Source organism: Ambystoma mexicanum, chromosome 6p (genome assembly GCF_040938575.1).
Source record: "Ambystoma mexicanum isolate Mex_15411 chromosome 6p, UKY_AmexF1_1, whole genome shotgun sequence".
Taxonomy (NCBI): Eukaryota; Metazoa; Chordata; class Amphibia; order Caudata; family Ambystomatidae; genus Ambystoma; species Ambystoma mexicanum.
In genome coordinates, this window is record NC_090935.1 from 359660955 (window position 1) to 359680692 (window position 19738).

The following is a 19738-nucleotide window of genomic DNA, read 5'->3' on the forward strand; positions in this document are numbered from 1 at the left end:
ATTTAGCTGCTCAAAGGTCTTTTTAGAAAGAAGAGTGGCTTGGGATCCGATGTCCACCAGTGCTAAAAATGCACATTGGCCTTGCACTCGGACGGGGGCGTAGAATCTACCTGCTTTCTCCTCCAATGGGCAAATGTAATGGGCATTCTGAGCAAGCTGGGCGGTTAATAACTTATTTATTTTGGACTCCGACACTGTGGGATTTTGGACAGTATTCTGTGTTGGAGTTTGGGAATCTGAAAGCAAAATTTGGCATTCTGATATTTGGGGAGTTTCAGGCTCCCCTTTCTCTCTGGATTCTGTGCTGCCCCCCCCCCCTTTCAGATACAGTCACCAGAATTGGTTTGGGCAGTTTGGGAATCCTCTTTTTCTGCTTCTGGGCCACCCCCCCTTCTTGGAGGCAGTCACCAGAATTGGTGTGTGAGGGGATCCCTCCTTTTCTGATTCTGGGCTGCCTCCCCCTTCTTGGAGGCAGTCCCCAGAATTGGTTTGTGAAGTTTGGGAATCCCCCTTTTCCTCTGATCCTGGGCTGCTCCCGACCCCCTTCTTGGAGGCAGTCACCAGAATTGGTGTGTGAGGGCGATCCCTCATTCAATATTTTATTCTCTGGATGACCATTCTGGTGTTCAGGGATGGGTGATTCTGAATCAGTCCCTACACCTACCTGGTCTAGATTCTGGTCTCTGGGGACACATTTTTCTTTGGGAGGAATTCCTCCGTCCCTGAAGGAGAAGATCTTCTTCCCAGAATCCTCCAAGGATTTTTCCCCTTCAAACTGGAGGACACTAACTTCTGCCACAAAATGGGTCTTTTTGATTTCTTGGTTTCTCCTACCCACCCTCTGTTCCCTGCGTTGCAGATTTTCGGGGGCAAGAGATTTTAGTTCCGGTGTGTCCAGGGGTTTTTCACGGTTGAGGAAGGAATCTTCCTCTAGGGCTTTGCACCCCCCTTCCTCCCATGCCTCCTCCTCTGGAACCGGTGGGTTGTCGAGTTTCTCTCCCCGTCATTGTCCCGGGTTGCCGTACCATTGGTTTGCAGGGTTCTGAGCCGCCATGTTCATCTGAGGGTTCTGCTGGGCCCTCAACATGCGACTCACATCCTGAGTTAGGTTCTGGACCTGGCGCTCCAGTTGGGACACCTGCTCCGGCTGGCACGGGGGTCTTTGCTCAAATCTAGGTTCTTCTCGGGAACTGTGACTATCCCTTCTCCCAGAGTACCCTGGGTACTGGGGATTACATTGGTAACCCTCCACCCTTGGCCTCCCCTCTCCCAGATTGGGTGGCCTGGACTCCTGAAAACGGGGAGAGTAAGGAGGGTTGTCCTGCATGTTGGGGCTTGGAAGGTACCGGGGGAAAACACTTAACCCAGGATTTGAGGGATTACTGCCCTCCTGGGCGAGTTAGGCGGGAAGTTTCCTGGGGCAGTACTTACCGGGTTGGATTCCCCTCTTGGGACGGGGGAGTCCACACGTACCACAAGATAGGTCTATTGCCCTTATATCTAGGACTAATATAATTTGCAGAGTTAGACGTCATATTGGTGGGGTTACCTACCTGACTACCACCTACTGCTGTTTGATCAGATTGCCTGCTTTGCCTCTGATTTGGCTGGTTTTGAGAAGGTGTATTTTTAGGCCCCTCATTTCTATGTCCAAAATGGGGGCAACCTTCACCTCCACCACCTTAGCAGCAGCAGTGGTATTTTCCTGCCATGGCCATTTATCATGTACGGGGTATACCCCTTACTCATGAGACAATATTTATACAACATTTTTCCCTCTTGCAGATCACGTCCATGGGAGACATAGCGCCACAGGGTAGATTTGTTTCTTGGGATGACCTTAAAACGAGGGGCGAATGGAACCCGATAACACTATTTCTATATTACCGCCTGCGCGAAGTGCTTCGTGATAAGTGGCCTGAGTTTCCGAGCGCACCACCTCCCTCACCAATTTTGGAATATATTACGATGTCAACGTAGCTCCGTACAAAGAAAAATGGGAGAGCCCCCCAGGTCATTCCCTACCAGGTGGACAATGGGACTCTGTTTGTGCACAGTCTAAAACTATATCGGTTTACAACAGATTCCGTTTGATACACTTTAAATTCCTTCACCAGCTATACTTCTCCCCACTTTGGTTGAATAAGCTTTACTCACACAGGCCTTCACACTTTAAGAGATGCAATCAAATTGATGCTGATTTCCTTCATGTAGCCTGGGGGTGCCCTCTAATTCAACCTCTATGGGTAAGGATAGCAGAAACTGTGGCAAAAATACTAGACATTGCTCTACCACTATCTCCTGAGATCTGGCTGCACGCACTCATGGAAGAGAGTACTAGAAGTGGGAAGCGGCTGGTGGGTATGGCTTCTGTGGTGGCTAGATCGCTCATTTCTCAGTCTTGGGGTGCCAACAGGCCTCCCACTTTCCAACACTGGCTCAATGTTATGGCAACCTGCGAACAAAGAAAAACACAGTTTGCCTCAACGTTCACAATGCAGTATAGGCCTAAGGACTACTGGCTGCTTTCAGGAACTTTATGTATGAGGAGCGAACTCCGAGTCAGGCCACACAGAAGGCTGCTGGACCATCAGGAGGTGTTGCTGGCGCATCCCGTGGGCGCCTCTCCCCTGATAATCCTGAAGGATGACAGACTTAACTGGCAGTTCGGCCCCTCCTGGGGGACACTGGGCCCAGACTTGGCAAGAGGGGTTTGTGGTCGGGATGGAACTTTCAGATAAGGCTCCAGTGGTGGGGGGGGGGGCTTGGAAGAATGATTTGAATAACTGGGTTGTGTACGGAGTCTAGGTCCAATAATGGATTTGGGGACATGCAGGAAGTTGTGTCAGAGTCCTGGAAGGTGCCGGGGGGGGGTGCAGGGGGTGGGATTGGTTGGAACAGTGCCCCGGTTGGGTTTCTGATTCTTGTTGATTTGATTTTTGTATGTTGAATTAAAATAATAAAAACATGTTTAAAAAAAAAGCAGGAAGTAGACACAGCTTGTCGCATCTCAACATTCTTGTTGCCCGCTCCTGTTTCCCATCCTCCTTTTTCTCTGTGCATCCTCCTTGGATGTTTCCTTGTCTCTTGCCAATTCCTTGCTCTGCCTTATTGCTCTCTGCCTTGTTGCTCGCTACCTCCTTTTTCCTTGGCTCTCTTCTTCCTTGCTGCCCTGTGGCTGCTCCTTGCTTCTGCCTTGCCATCTATTGTGAGATTTCTGGATTCCCGGTTTCAATGCCTTGCACTGTTTTTGTACCACGTATAAAATATCGGGTTATCCATTCTGTGGTGCAAGAAGTATTGTCCTGCCACCTGGTATATTGTCCGGGTAGGTAGTTGGAGGGCAGTGGTTTTACGCTACTCCTCTTCAATTCCGGTTCTGCCTTCAAGGAAAAATCATAGCGGATACCCCTCCCCAGACTTCAAGATCAGGTACGCGCCAGCGCTCCCTCCAGCTTCACAGGTTTCCCAGATTGGACCTACTCACTGGTTCAAGCTGGCGTCTCCACCGGACCTGTTTTCTCTGCTTCGCTGCTCGTCGGGTCTTTCCTCGCGTTTGACAGCTACGGTCAGCTTCCTGCTGCCCTCTCTGTCTGTCAGTGGAACTCACCCTGCACAACACGTGCTACATTCATGTCCTCGCACCACAGTGGGATGCAGGACGCGGAAATCACTTCCCTCCTTCAGGACAGCTGGTTTCAACACTGCTACCCATTGCGTGTCCTCTGCATCTCGTGAGCAGCCACAGTCTCTTCACGGCATCCTACTATCAGCAAGTCGGCAACGCCGTCCTCTGATTCAGTCTGCTTCTGATGCTCCTGCTGCTCTCTCTAAACTTGCACCTGAAGGCCCTTTAAATATTTAAAAGTCCCGCTCAGGTATGGAATATTACAACCACTAGACCACATACTACGGTCTGGTAACTCTGGATCCCTCTTCCTTGTCCCAGTACTAAGAGCATTATGGGACGGGAAGTCCATAATGTTAGTTGTATTAACCTGAACATCTTCAATTCGGCAATAAGCCATTAAGACTGTGGTATCATTAGGGAAAATATTCAAAGGGTACTCCCATTCTTCCTGACCTGAGTCCCCTCCCATGTGATCCTCCCACAGAACACCACCTTCAGGGACAAGATCAGATAGCGTCTGCCTTTCCGTGGCCACAAGAGAAGGGTTCCAGGCAGAATCTTTGGGATGATCACCTCTGATTCATCACACATCTCAGACATGAGGAACTGTGCACATTCTGTCTTTCTACTCATCTTGATCGGTATTCAGAGTATACACTTAATTGTTCATGTGCCTGTCAGTACGCCCCGGGGTTCCCAACATCACTGGGCCAACTCAAAGGTTTTTCATGGAGTGTACGACACGTGGCACATTGCTGCAGCAAAGTCTTAGTTCAGGAACGGTGTCTTCCGCTTGGCAAACCCTGTTTCAGCTCTTCTACTGGTCTCACATTCACTCACCAGTAATGTTGCTGCTCTTTGGCTTGACAGCTTTGTTGACAGTCTCTCTGCGGCTGCCGGTTCCTTTGTGGAACTTCCTTGGGACTTGCCACACTCCCCTGGGTCTCCCACCACTGAGGTAAGAAGTGCAGACAGGCGGCAGCTTGCGAGCACCTGTCTCCTTCCACCCGGTTAACTCCTGTGCGTCTGCCTTCCTCTGCAGTTCTGCTTCCCGCTTCAACCGTGCTGCTTCTGCTTTCTCCGCTTTTTGTTTAAAAGTGAAAACCATCTTTAAATGTCCAGCACAGCGAATCCGTTTTGACACAACTTGACCGCATGTTTAGCTTAGGGTTTCTTTCAATCCTTACTGACTCCTTCCTCTTCCTTGTCTCAGTACTTCAGGCGTTCTGGAGTTGGAGTGCATAATATTAATAGGACTTGGTGAGGGGTCAGAAATGTGAGGTGGACAACTTTGTGAAGGTTTTTCATAACATGTCATTTTATTAACTCAAAAGGGCTTGGTGAACGCCTCACTATCCCTACCCTAGCGAGGATGTCCCTGCCTATCAAAATAAACTAAAGGAAACCCTCTAACATAAGGATTCTGTCCCTCACACTTGGACACGTAACAAACCTAATAAGGTGATATATGGCAATTCAAATATAACACAATAACACTTATGTTCAAAACCTGATAACTGGTTTACCTTGTAACCTGGGTGAGTTCCCACTCCCCAGATTCAAACACGATTTCAATCAACAGTTCAAAAAGAATAAGGAAATTCCATCTTGCAACACAGTTCTAATAAAGTTCTTCTTGCTCTAGTAAGTCTCTCACTTGGAATTCACTGACAGTTCAAAATATTCAACAAGTCTTTTATATCTCCTCGTGTGGCAGAGAGTTCAACACAACCTCATCTAAAAAAACAAGGATATTGCCAGAGTTCAATGAAAATGCCGTTGTCAGGAGGATTCTGCAATAGTTCACAATATATGTTAGTGGTTAGTGGTCTTACCACTTCTGCTTCAACACTTTAAACCACACCACAGTACTTCAATAACTTCCACCTGATCCACTAACCTGCCATGTGTACCACTACAAGATCCTCTGCCCTGCTGTACTCGCCTGTCAGGACTAATGAAACTACTAACACTACAAGTACTTCTATGGTACAGTCTGCTTCAAACAACCTATAAAGCCGCTTGACCTTCCATAATATCAGTTTTGACTACTGCTTCTGGGAAAGCATGAAACACTTTGGTGCTGTGTGTTCCACCTTTGTGATTCGCACATGCAATCTAGCCCACATTTCTCTCCTCCTGAACATTCCTCATCAGAAGGGGAGCTCTCCTCCCATTCCTGTTTTACCCAAGTGCTGATAATGCTTGTTTAGGTCAATTCCCACTATTGCTTCTTTCTCACCCTGGCAATATGGTCTACAAACAACTTGTTCCTTAATTGCCCTCTCTTGGCTTTGGAAATGTTGGTTCTTATCAAATTGTTTTGTTATTGCTTTCTTTTGGCTTTGAAAATAACAGTTTGTATTCACTTCCGGTAGTATTGCGCTCTCTTGATTTGGGCATTTTGTTTTACCTTTATAAGCATAAATGATACCTCTCCTGCTTGTGCTCACAGTTCTTATTCTACTACTTTATTGTTTGCGTATCAGCTCAGTAATCACAATAATTATTATTATTCCACTTCTCTTCTTTTGCATTGTGATGCTGGAAATGCATCTGAGGGACAGGGCCTCCGTATCCTTGTCCTTTACTGCTTTTTATCATGTGTTCTGTCGTGTTTTCCGCGCAGGAGTGCATGTGGGACTCCTGGCGGTGCAGCTCTCTCTTTAGGTTTGGTGTATGGCAACCATGGGTGGGGGTACAACCCTGTGCCCCTAGTGTGTTTTTGGACACGTGTGTGGCCCACAGAGCAGGTTACGGGCTGGTGGCAGCTCTGTGCTGAATTGAAAGGTGCCCCGAGCATCCTCCATTTTGGGATGCCCTGTCATTGGAATCAGTAGATTCCTGATGGAGACAAAATGGCCTTCGTGGCCTCTTGCCTTCCATCGCCTGTTACCTTGGTTTTCCCGAAGTCCCGGGAAGCCCTGCCTCTGTCCCTTCCCCCTGACTGGCTGTTAGGTGGAAGTTCCATATATGGTAGTGTAGGGAAGAGCCGACCAGACTGGCTGGAGCCTTCCCAATGACCGTATGTTGTGGGTACACTTGTGGGTGGGACCTGGGTGAATGGAGTGTGTGACAAAAACACATTCTGTATTGTGGGTGTCTAGCATCTGGTGTTTGACACAATGGGCCTCATTCCGAGTAGGACGGTAAGGGATACCGGGCACCAGTAAGGAGACCGGTGCCGGTAATCCCTTACCGCCCTACTACGAGGTCCCTTAGCGGGTCCCTTCCTTAACGCATGGTCTGACCAGGTGTTAAGGACGGGACCCGCTAAGGGACTTCAGAGCTAATAACGGTACCGCAAATTGCGGTACCGTGATTAGCTACTTCCCCATTCCTATGGGGGCTCAAATGGGAATGGGGGATGGTTTTTTCAATGGGGACTTATCGGTCCCGCAAAGGTCGGACTACACCGGTAAGTCCCCATTGAACGAGACCGGTGCCGGTACCGTTATTGGAGGCAGTCACGGCGCAAATAGCGCCATGACTACCTCCAATCTCAGAATGAGGCCAATAACTGAGACAACCCTGCCCGAAACCGGTATGAAAGCAGTGTGTAGTGTTGAATGGTGTGGTACTTGTCCGAATCCACATTCTGTGTTGTGAGTGTCTGGATGGAGAAGAATGGCCGAAAGCCCTGTGCGCCTGATTGTCTGACTGACTGCTGAATGCCCTTCCGAGTAATTAGTTGCCTGAGTGTGACCCAGCCAAATGAATGGGAGATCAACTAATATATCAGGGGGCCTCTTACTGCTAGAATTTGTTCAGAAGCTGGAGTTGAAACTGACATTGAAACTAAAGCTTAACCTTGAAGCCCTGCTGGAAGAGAAGTAGTGCCATTGCTCTACTTCATCGATCTAAAAGCTGCTCTGTCTCCAATGACTGACCCAGAGAGGACCTGGTTAGGCGCCCTCTTCCCGAACTCTGAGGGACCATTGAGCACCGCTAACCTTCGCCGAAGCGCCCTGGAAGCCAGCCTACGAAAGACTGTCAGCCGGAGATAGGGACCGCCGATGAGGAATGAAGAGAAGCACCGGACAGCCATCCACCGTCATCCACCAGGGTTTGCAGGTTTGCTATAACCGCTGGAGGCCCATTGAAGTTAGTTGCCCAGAAGCAGGGACTGCTTGACTCTGTGCCTACGACGACTGGAGCCGCAATGCTCCTTTTGCCTAAGACATCTCGCCGGCGATGCCAGGCCGTCGTCGCGCCGAGGAGCATCCACTGGTGGGTTTCCCTCCACCCAAAGACCGTAGAGATGCCGGACGACTTGACGCCCTTGCTGGGCCACAGTTCTACACAAACTCTTTGCAGTCCTGAACTATCGACATTGATGTGCCCCGCACGCCTCTTCCTTGCAGGACGTCTACGCTCCATCGTCAATGAACACCGCTAGGAACGAAGTTGCCACTTCACCACTGTAGTTCACCCTTTTTCATCGCTGGACGTTCAACGACCCGTGGCTCCTGCCTTAAAGGGAGTGCACTCAAGAAGGGCTGTCGATTTCCCGACGAGGAACTCTACAACACCAGGTACTTTGGGGTCGTAGAACATTGTAGAAGGAAATAAGACTCATTGGGGGTCATTACGACACTGGCGCTAAGGGGTTAACAGTGCCGTAAAAGGCTGCAGCGCCGTTAACCCCTTAGCGCCTAATTACAAGGTCCCTTTACGGCTCCCAACCTTAACAACTGGTCTGGACCAGCCGTTAAAGTAGGGACCCGCAAAGGGATCTTGAAGGTAATTACGGTACCGCAATTTGCGGTACCGTAATTACTGCCTTCCCCATTCCCATTGAGTCCTATAGGGCAAAAATGGGAATGGGGAAGAGCCAATGGTGCATGGGGAATTACCACCCCGCCAACCTTGGAATGGGGTGGTAATTCCCCATTGCACCATGGCAGACTCGTTACAATACCGGCAGCAACCATGGTGCTAATAGCGCCATTGGTTACCGCCGGTGTTGTAATGAGGGCCATTGAATAATATATGGACTGGGCTTGTAGTGTATCTTTATTTTACAGGTTGCCCAGGTGGGGGGGATCTCCACACAGAACTGTGTCTAACGGTAGAGGCCAGTATTCTGCCAGTTGTTCTAACCAACTGCTTTCCTCCTATATCTATTGTTGGTTACCTTTATTAATTGTTCTGTGTGACAATTGACCAGAGTATAGTTGATGTACTTTAATGAGATCTGATAATACTTGTGGTACCACTTAGAACTGTATATATTTTCCATTGTAGATCAACTGAGCACAAAGTGAGTTATTGCGAATGTGTATATAACCTTGAACCTTAATTATATAAAGACTGTGTTTTAACTAATAAAGTGTGCAGACATTCCCTTGTAGGTGCTTGGGGACTACACTGTACTTAAGAACCAGCCTGCATCACCTCCTGAGAAGCTAGGCCTTGATTGTTCGTCCATTGCTACCAACAATAGAGAATCTTGGTTGGGGTCCTCTGTGCCTCTCCTCTACCATATAGAGAACAGGAGTACAGATACCCCCCTCCAGTCTTTACATGCATCAGTTCAGTATACAAAATAATGAGACCTGGCCAGCAGGTGATCAGGGAGCGTTCCAGGGTCACACTCTGCTAGTGCACTCACTGGGTATCGTGTACGCGTATGCTCGCTCTGTCACCGCCAGTTCTTCTGCCTGCTTGGCATGGCCAGCTGCTTCTCTTTACTTTCAACTGCCTAGTCTGGTCGGAAAAGGAGCGCTCCTCGCTCCTGGGCCACTTCAGTGCTTGCCTGCCACTGGTGGATGGGGAAAGCTTCTTAACTTCATGCTTCCCACAGTGCGATATCTGCAGTTACGGTCTTCAGGGGAAAGTTTCCAATAACAACGCTTCCCGCTGCGCAACCTCTGCATTCAAGGTCTCTGAAGGTAGACACTGGGCCTCATTACGACCCTGCTATTAACACCATGGTCCATGCCGGTAAGTTACCGACTCCGCCATGGAGAAAGGGGGAATTACCACCTCATTACAAGGTTGGCAGGGCGGTAATTCCCCCTTCCTCAATGGCCCTTCACCATTTCCATTTTTGCCCCATAGGGCTCAATGGGAATGGGGAAGGCGCTGAGTACGGTGCCGCAAATTGCGGCACCGTAATTAGCACCAAGGTCCCTTTGCGGGTCCCTACTTTAACGGTTGGTCTACACCAGCAGTTAAGGTCGGGTCCCGCAAAGGGACCTCGTAATTAGGCGCAGCCTTTTACGGCGCCGTTAACCCATTAGCGCCTGGGTCGTAATGAGGCCCACTGTCTCAGAACTGGCATCCATTCGGCAAAGGACTCTGGCGTCACTGCTCTCCTTCAGCTGCAACAGCAATGTGGAGTTACTGCAATCACTCCACCTTCCACTGCTTCTCTCTATGGCCTGTACATGAGGGGTCATTTTATGCCTCCCAGTCTCCATCAGGGTTGGGTCATTAACCCTATGAGGCTGCAACTTGCAGTCCAGTGCCTCTGCATCCCTCTACTTTGTCCCAGTACATTGGGCATTGTGGGACTTTAAAGTTACTTTTTTTAATGGGAATATTGTTACCAAATTAATTTATATCCGTTATTACCTTTTCTAAAGGAGTATTATAAGTATTTAATTAATGGTTTTGCTTTACAAGGAAGTTAGGGTTTTCAGAATCTGAGATTTTAATGTTTAGAGATTCGCCTTTAACATTCCCCTGTTGATCATAGCTTTCACCTCTATAAATGTGAGTGACCTTGGAAGGGGTATTCTCACTCCCAATACATGATTGGTTATTACAGTTATCACCACCATCACGATAATTAGCTTTGGCAAAGAACCGCTCCCTCTGAGAGCAAGCCATCACATATTCTGCGAGGAAGATAAATACAGTGTCTCTCCCAACAGAGTCCTCCTGTTCCCCTGGGAACCTTCTCCTCCCAGGTGATCTTCCCGGCTTATACCACCCCCAGGGTTGGGATCAGGTAGCGGCTGCCTTCCCCTGGCCACCTCTTCTTTGCCTTTATTCTCCCTGCTTTTTCCCTAGTTAGCATCATGGCTCTGCCCCACTAACCTAGCACTTCCTTGGCCTCGTTAGCCTCTCGGCTTTCAGCCGTGCTAATATAGTACAACCTTTATTCAAAAGAAACATACGAGTGTGACTTCAACACTTCGTTTGTAAATCTCCTTGGTTTATTTCTGTTTAACAACTTCCACGGGTAAACACTGTTAATTTACGCTCTCAGCGGCTGAAAACAGGAACCTTAAAATCCCGGAGTTAATCAAGCTACGTGCTTCCCTTGCCACCAGTGCGCTTGTGTTTTCATTAGTAGATGCTACGTATTGAGTTTACACGGAACCTCCTTTGGTGATAGAACGGTTTCCGATTCAAGTACCGCTTACAAACATACACAGATTTCTCTCGACTTCAGTAAACCTGAAAGGCATTACAGTTAACGACACTCTGCATTTTCACTTCCATGAGTCATGACATCGATTGCAACTGGTGCCTCAATTTGATCCATTCCAACAAGCAACAAGCTAATCGCCGTCCTGCTTTGCGCAACACGTGCACCACTCATCGATTTAAAGCTTCAGAGTTCTCTTTTTAAGGTGAGCCCAGTAATTGACCTCCACTGATGCCCTAAACTGAATCCAACCCTCTCTGATCAGGAATTATATGATGCACACATTAAATCTGTTTTTCTCTTCTTTATCCCTAAATTGGAGTAGGCCTGGACATTGAAGACTGAATCGCTGTGCACCATGTGTAAAGTTAGGGAACCTACCTTCCGGATTTGCTTCTCAACAGGTTTTCTTCCCCATGAGGGTTTCCCCTACTTTACCCTTGTCCTGTTTCCACTTTTCAGGGGCATGAGGTGGAGCTGGGAAGGCTCCCCATTTCTTTCCTAAACACCCACCATCTACAGGTAAGGGTTCTTTGAACCAACCCCTATTGCTTAAACCTTGTACCGCATCCCATAGTCATAACAGAAAGTAACGCCTAAATAAAAACATGGATCAACAAATACAACAATTAATGGTTGGGATGCAAAATCTCACAACAGAGATCGAAACCCTTAAAAACGAAAATGCGGTTCTTCGACAATTAGTTACTTACCCTCCACAACAATATGATTTACGTTCAGGCGCTTTACCAGGCGGTAAATTTGATGGTAACCCTATAAAACTCAGAAAATGTTTAGACTCGTGTAGTAGAGTTTGCATTTAAACATGCTTACTTTCCTTCAGACAGAACTAAAGTAGGACATATGATTTCGAACCTAGCAGGAGCTGCACTAGCTTGGGCAACCCTGTTGGTAACCACCAATACCCCTATATTGGATTCTTACCCTAGGTTTACCAATAGCCTTCGTGCTATGTTTGGGAGACATGAGGTTGTAATATCAGCATAGGAACATCTCTTGGAATTCCGACAAGGATAAATGGAAACCTTGACCTTTATTACCCAGTTCAAACAAATGGCACATGAAACAGCATCGTCTGACGACGCTTTAATCACCTTGTTACGAAGAGGACTCAATTAAGTATTAAAGGACAAAGGGGGTCATTAAGAGTTTGGAGGTAGCCATGGTGCTATTAGGGCCATGGCTGCCTCCAAAGTCGTGTCCGGGTTCCCTGAATGGGGACTTACCAGGTCATTCCAACCTTGAAGGACCCGGTAATTCCCCATTCAAAATACACATCCCCATTCCCATTCAAGCCCCCATAGGGCTCAATGGGAATGGGGAGGGAGCTAATAACGTATTAACTGACCCGTTATTAGCTCCCTGGTTCCTTAGCGGCTCCCATTAAGGACGGCTGGTTTTACCAGCCGGCCTTAGTGGGACCCGCTAAGGGACCTTGTAATGCGGCGGTAAGGGGTTAATGGCACCGGCATCCTTACCGGCGCCGTTAACTCCGTATCGCCAGCCGCGTAATGAGGCCCAAAGTCTCTAGAATGCCTCGGCCAGGAAACCTCGCGGAACTGATTTCTACCATTCTGCAACTAGACTACCGTTTGCAAGAACGTCATGCAGAAAAGAGACAACCCCGAGTCCCTCGTTTACCTGAAAACACCTGATTTAGTCCTAAAACCCCTAAGGAAGATGAGCCAATGCAAGTAGGAGCCGCCTGAGGGCCCTTAACCTCAGAGGGAAGGACAAGATGCTGCAATCTTGGCATATGCATGTACTGTGCCTCGAAAGAACATGAATTAAAGGATTGCCCTCTCGCTCCTCCCAGACGATCGGGAAACGCAGCCTCCCGCCCATAAGGGGACCAATGGTCTGGGAAGGAAATGTAAGTTCTCCTTCATCCACCCAAATGGTAGTTGTAAAGATATCCTTGAGAGCAGGTGATCAACTACTCGAAAACATCCCAGCTTTTTTAGATTGTGGCCCCGCAGGAAATTTCCTTGATGATCAATGGGCTCACAAATACCATATCCCCCGTAGATCACGTACTACTTTTATTCCTGTGGAAGGAGTAAATGGCACACCACTATCATCAGGATTGATTAAGGAGGAAACCGAATCATTACTTATGTATATCATGACCCATCAAGAAGAAATTACTTTCAATCTGATAAAAGCAGCACATTATCTTGTCATTTTAGGTCTTCCTTGGCTCAGACCTCACAATCCCTTCATTAATTGGACAGCCGGATCTTTCTTTCTTGTTTCAGAACATTTCATAAACCATTGCCTGTCAAAAGGGTTGGTTGGACTTCATACCCCCACCTTAAACATGCATAATTCTTTCAAGGCAATGTAACTTTGCCTATTCACTACCAAGACTATGAAGAGATCTTTTCTGATCTAGAATCCAAGGAACTCCCTCCTCATTGTAGGGATGATTGTGCCATCAAATTAATTCCGGACCAACCCATCCCTTTCAGACGGATGTATATACTATTACAAATTGAGAAAAAATGCTCTGTAGGAGTACCTCGAAAGTAACCTCCGTAATGGATTACAGAATCCCATTCTCCTGCCGGTGCTTCCTTATTTTTTATTCCCAAGAAAAATACCTCCGAACTAAGGCCTTGTATTGACTTCAGAGGGTTAAACAAGATTTCTATCCCAGACAAATATCCAATGCCCCTTATTTCAGACATTTTAAAAGCAGTTAAGGGAGCTACTATTTTCACCAAACCTGATTTAAGAGGAGCGTACCATCTGATCCAAATTCATCAGGGAGACAAATAGAAGACTGCCTTCAGAACCCCATTCATACATTTCGAATACAGGGTTATGCCCTTTGGTCTTTCAAATGCTCCGGCAGTCTTCCAAAGATTCATGGATCATGTCCTCTCCGACCTTCTACTACACTCTGTAGTCTTCTTTCTCCTCACGACTCCATCTCCTCCACGCTCTCACGTCTTGGCTGGCTTTCCTTTCATTCCCAACTCAAATTCCACTTCCTCTGTCTTGTCTTTAAATCTCTTCATGGTCTTGCTCCCCCATATCTCTCCTCTCTCATCTCATTCTACACTCCCTCCCGTTCCCTCCGATCTGCAGATCTCTTCCTTCTCTTTGTTCCCCCGTCCCCATGTGCCTCCTCTCGTTTTCGCTCCTTTCATCTCCTTGCCCCCCGCCACTGGAACTCCTTTCCTCTCTTTCTCCGTTCCATCCCCACCTATTCCTCCTTTCGTGTCTCCTTAAAATCTCTTCTTCTCCACTCCCCTCCCTGATACTCTGATCCTCCTCCACCGTCCCCTCTCCCTACCTTTTTTGTTTTTATCCTCCTCATTTTACCTCTCTCCCCCTGCCTCGTTTCCTCTTAAGTCCCCTCTCCTCCTCCCTCGCCTTCAGCTTATCTCACTTCCTGTTCCCCACTCCCTTCCCCCCTCCACCCCTTCTTCCCTCATGTATCTTCACTGGCAAATTGTTCTAGTTGCTGTATTACTGGTTTGACTCATATTTTGTAATTGCTTCTACTGTTATTGTATTCTTGTTGTTATAATGTAAAGCGCTTTGGCGTAAAACGCTATATAAACACAATAAACATAAACATAATCTACATTGACGACATTTTGATCTTTTCAAGAAATCTCCCAGACCATATTCTTTATGTGCGTGAGGCACTCCGAAGATTAAAACAAAACCATCTTTTCGCCAAGCTGGAAAAATGTGTATTCCATCAACCCCAAATCCCCTATTTGGGATACATTCTATCGGCCCAAGGGACACAAATGGATCCCAACAAGGTTCAAGCGGTTCTAGATTGGCTCATCCCTCAAACAGTAAAAGATATCCAAAGTTTCTTGTTTTTTCAAATTCTTACTGCAGGTTTATTCCGCAGTTGTCCTGCACTTTACTCCCAATTACTTAATTCCTCAAAAAAGGCCATAGGTTTAATTGGACAGATGCAACACAAGAGACCTTTTCCAATTTGAAAAAAGGCATTTACCACAGCTCCTATCCTAAGATTGCCAAACAAGAAACGACCTTTCATCGTCGATCAGATGCATCTAACAATGCCCTAGGAGCCGTTCTCAAACAAGCAGATAAAATAGGGAGAGAATTTCCTATTGCCTATCTTTCCAAAACATTAACTAGCTGTAATGCTCACCTGATTCCCGCAGAGGCGCCGGTCTTGACTGGGTGAATGCCGTATCTTCAAAGGTGATGTGTAACACACGGTTGGCTCTTTGGGCTGGACCTCTGTGCACTGTATGTCTGACTCGAAGAGTAAGATGTCTGCAGATAGAAAATATGGGATTAATGAACTGGGGTTATTGGGTGCCTCTCTCCTCTTCCCTTTCTCTTCTCCTGTAGAACCCCAAAGGTTAACGCCCTCACCTTAGGTAAGTGAACGCCGAGCTCTCCATCTGCCTCGGGGCAGGGTGCCGTAACCAGTTTCTTCACTGGATAGGGGTGCAGGCCTCTTGACCTCAGAGGACTGCTCTCCGTCGTTAACTGCACGAACGGTAAGTTCTGGGCACTTCAAATGTCTTAAAAGTCTTTTGTAATGATATCTCTGGTTTTGCAGGGTTCCGGCGATGGCGGATGGCGGGCTGAAGAGAATTGAGGATCGGACCCGCGTGAGGAATAGAAGCGCCTGGAAGCACGTAAGTAAGCGCTTGTAGCCTGCTTCACGATGCGCACTAACTGTCCCTTTTATCTTGCAGGTACAAGTTCGGAGCTTTAGAGAAGCTGAAGGGTGCTGGAATACCCACTGGATTCGGCGTGGGAAGGAGTAATGGCACGTGAGTAATAAAGTTGCCCAATGTCTTTAAACGCACCTTCTTTTGTCTTTCAGATGCGGGATGCAGCGCCGAAGGCCTCCGGAGCGTGCGGAGAGCTGGTAAGCTTTTGTCTTTCAGATGCCGGAATGCAGTGCGAAGACCTCCGGAGCATGCGACGAGTAGGTAAGCCTTTGTCTTACAGATGCCGGAATGCAGCGCGAGGCGTTGGTGACAGCCGATGGACCAGGTAAGAGATGCGCTGCCACTGAAGACCGTAGTGCTAACCTGTTCTTTCTTTGTCTTTACAGGTGCTGCTGAAGACTGGATTCCAGGATGATAAGCCTTTTTTCCCTTAGGCCCAGGATCAGAAGCAGAAGACACGATGAGCGTTCTGCTGCAGAGAATGCAGAATAACGCAAAGCAAGATTCATCCATCGGGTGTGGTTTAAATAGCCTCCTGTAGTGCTTAGGTGTCTCCTTCCACAGCCTCGGCTAGGTAAGAAAAGAGTTCCTGCTTTCCAGAAGAGTTCCAGTGTTCTGAACCTAGGGAGTGGCTCCTGCCCCACCCAACAGGAAAAGTAGTCCCTACTAGAGGATCAGGGGCTCAACTGGCAGGTAAGTAAGCAGCATGGTCTGCTGCAGGTAAATCCACCCAAGCATTATGAGCCCGGCGCTTCCAGCGCTGGGACTGGGCATCTTTATGAGCCTGGTGCCACTGGCGCCAGGACAGGGTCCAAAAGGTCCCAATTGGGACTGGCTGGCACTCAGAACCGGGGTTATGGGTCTGCTTCCAAGGGAGTTGGGCAAGTCCTGATCTTTTGGAAGCAGAGATCATGACACTACCTCCGAAGTCAATTATACTGTTCTAGAGGCTCTCTGCATGCACTAAGAGAGAGAAACTACAATCCCCATAAGCATTGTAGTTCCATGCTCTATTTCCATAGAAATCCGGTCTGTGAAGGCTACATAAGTACCTCGCTGTCCCTCCTCTCCATTGATTCTTTGCATTTTGTATCTCTGCTGCAGTTTCCTCTTAAGTCCCCTCTCCCCCTCTCTCGCCTTCAGCTTATCTCACTTCCTCTTCCCCACTGCCTTCCCCCCTCCACCCCTTCTTCCCTCATTTATCTTCACTGGCAAATTGTTCTAGTTGCTGTATTACTGGTTTGACTCATATTTTGTAATTTCTTCTACTGTTATTGTATTCTTGTTGCTATAATGTAAAGCGCTTTGGCGTAAAGCGCTATATAAACACAATAAACATAAACATAGTCTACATTGACGACATTTTGATCTTTTCACGAAATCTCCCAGACCATATTCTTTATGTGCGTGAGGCACTCCGAAGATTAAAACAAAACCATATTTTTGCCAAGCTGGAAAAATGTGTATTCCATCAACCCCAAATTCCCTATTTGGGATACATCCTATCGGCCAAAGGGACACACATGGATCCCAACAAGGTTCAAGTGGTTCTAGATTGGCTCATCCCTCAAACAGTAAAAGATATCCCAAGTTTGTTGATTTTTTCAAATTCTTACTGCAGGTTTATTCCCCAGTTTTCCCGCACTTTACTCCCAATTACTTATTTCCTCAAAAAAGGCCACAGGTTTAATTGGACAGATGCAACACAAGAAGCCTTTTCCAACTTGAAAAATGCATTTACCACAACTCCTATCCTAAGATTGCCCAACCAGAAACAACCTTTCATCGTCGAATCAGATACATCTAGCAATGCCCTAGGAGCCTTTCTCAAACAAGCGGATAAAATAGGGAGAGAATTTCCTATTGCCTATCTTTCCAAAACATTAACTAGCTCCGAAGTGAATTATACTGTTCTAGAGGCTCTCTGCATGCACTAAGAGAGAGAAACTACAATCCCCAAAAGCATTGTAGTTCTCTGCTCTATTTCCATAGAAATCCGTTCTGTGAAGGCTACGTAAGTACCTCGCTGTCCCTCCTCTCCATTGATTGTTTGTATTTCGTATCTCTGCTGCTAGCCTTTCTGTTTAAATTGCTTATTTTAAAATCACTTGTTTTTAGTCTGCATTTGGTTTTGGTTTTAATTGTGAATATTATTATTTTTAATTCATTCTACTTGTGCCTTTTGGTGCTCCTACACTCCTGCTGCTATTCCATTCAGTGCAGTTTGAATCAGAGCCCCTAAGAGTGAGAAACTACAATCCCCATAAGCACTGTAGTTCTCTTCTCTATTTCCATAGAAACCTAGTACGAATGCGCAGGTGCCAAGGGGGCAAGCCAGTCTGTGGCGCTTCAGGTTCTCGGGGGGCCTTCTCTCCTGCAGATGGTGCTGTTATCTGGTAAGTACTATGAGTCTCCCGACTATCTTTGATCTAATCGCCAAAAAAGAGCAGACTCCGAAAGGAGAACGGCTGATTTCTTAGAAATGGCAGCTGCCTCTAGTTCTCATATTCAGAACATGCAAAATGTTATCTACCTTAGTTAGGACCACACACAGCTAACATAAATAATAATAATCCGCATGTAGGACACTCATGCTTGAACGAGGAACTTTTAGAAACCTCCAGTGATAACAATACCAGAGTTACAGATGAGGTCCAAAACTCTCAGTTAGCACTTCCTGAGAATTACGCTGCTAGCCAGGAAGAGCAAACCAAGCCTACGTGCAATAATGCCACTAATGCTCCTCAAACAGAGTTCATCATGCTCCCCAAGAAGAGCAAGGATAACTCAACTTTGAAGCTCAAATGCCTTCTACTTAACATGCGGTCTCTTTTGAAACATGCTCTAGAGGTCTCTGCATACATCTCCACACACAACATTGATATTTGTGCCATAAACGAGATGTGGAATCATACTGCGACGGGTTCCTCACTTGTCCTGGCAATACCTCATGGTTATAACATACTTTGCCAGGACAGGTTCGAAGGTAAGGGGGGAGGAGTAGCAATCATTTTTAAAGATTCTCTAGATGTTTGGAAAACTGACATTTTGAGTGTAGATAGTTGTGATATTCTACATATTAAAATTAGATTACATGCGGAAAATACTGTAAATGTTATACTTGTCTATCACCCACCTACTCCTGTAAAGGTTTTCACTAGCCAACTATCGCATCGCCTTTTAACTTTTCTAAAATTCTCTTCTAAAGTTTTATTTCTCAGGGATTTTAATTATTGGCTAGGTGATAATAATGATCTTCCAGCCAAACTACTAACTAGATAGCTCTCTAATCTGAGCTTCTCCCAACACGTCCATGCTCCTACCCATGTGAAGTGGAACACTCTTGAACCAATCAGACAGTCAGCCCGTGCCCCTGGTCTGATCACCTGTTATCTACTTTGGGATCGATTCAGAAAAAACTATAATAAGAAACCTACTTCTACCACAGTTTTTTGCAGAAATCTTAAAAAGCTGACCCCGGAATCCTTAGCTCCTTCGACTTGCGGACCACAGGAGAAAGTAAATAATGAGTGCTCTGTAGAAGAAATTATACACTCATAGCAGGACACTTTGCTAGAAGCAGTGGACACTGTAACTCCTCTGCGACATAAGAAAATACTGCAAAGAGAGACCAACTCCTGGTTCTCCACTGACTTGCAAGCCATGTAAAGCAATACAATTAAAGCCCTCTACAAATGGAAAAACTCACAAACCGATTTGGATAAAGAAACATATCAAACACTGGTTAAGAACTATAAAAAGGCTCTTATTGCGACCAAGAGAGCCCACCTTGATGATCGTATAGCTAAAGCTCAATCTCAACCTAAGGAGCTTTTTAAAGTGTTTAGGGAGATGGAAACCACACAAAATAACAATATGGACACAATCACTAAAGATGCCAACTGGTGTAACTCGGTCCAAGAAGCTATGGATACTAAACTTAGCAAGATTACAGCTGGTATCATGCTATCCAATAAAACTACGGTCGGAACTGATCTTAATAGACCAATCCTATACCCA

General features: G+C 46.7%; 1 long non-coding RNA gene across 1 annotated transcript in view; it reads left to right on the plus strand.

The window, feature by feature from the left end:
* Positions 1–19738, plus strand: part of LOC138511451 (uncharacterized) — a 680777-nt gene that overhangs the window by 490720 nt on the left and 170319 nt on the right. Inside the window, exon 3 of the long non-coding RNA XR_011280621.1 lies at positions 18016–18114. This is a non-coding gene — a long non-coding RNA (uncharacterized lncRNA). The remainder of the gene's footprint in view (positions 1–18015; positions 18115–19738) is intronic.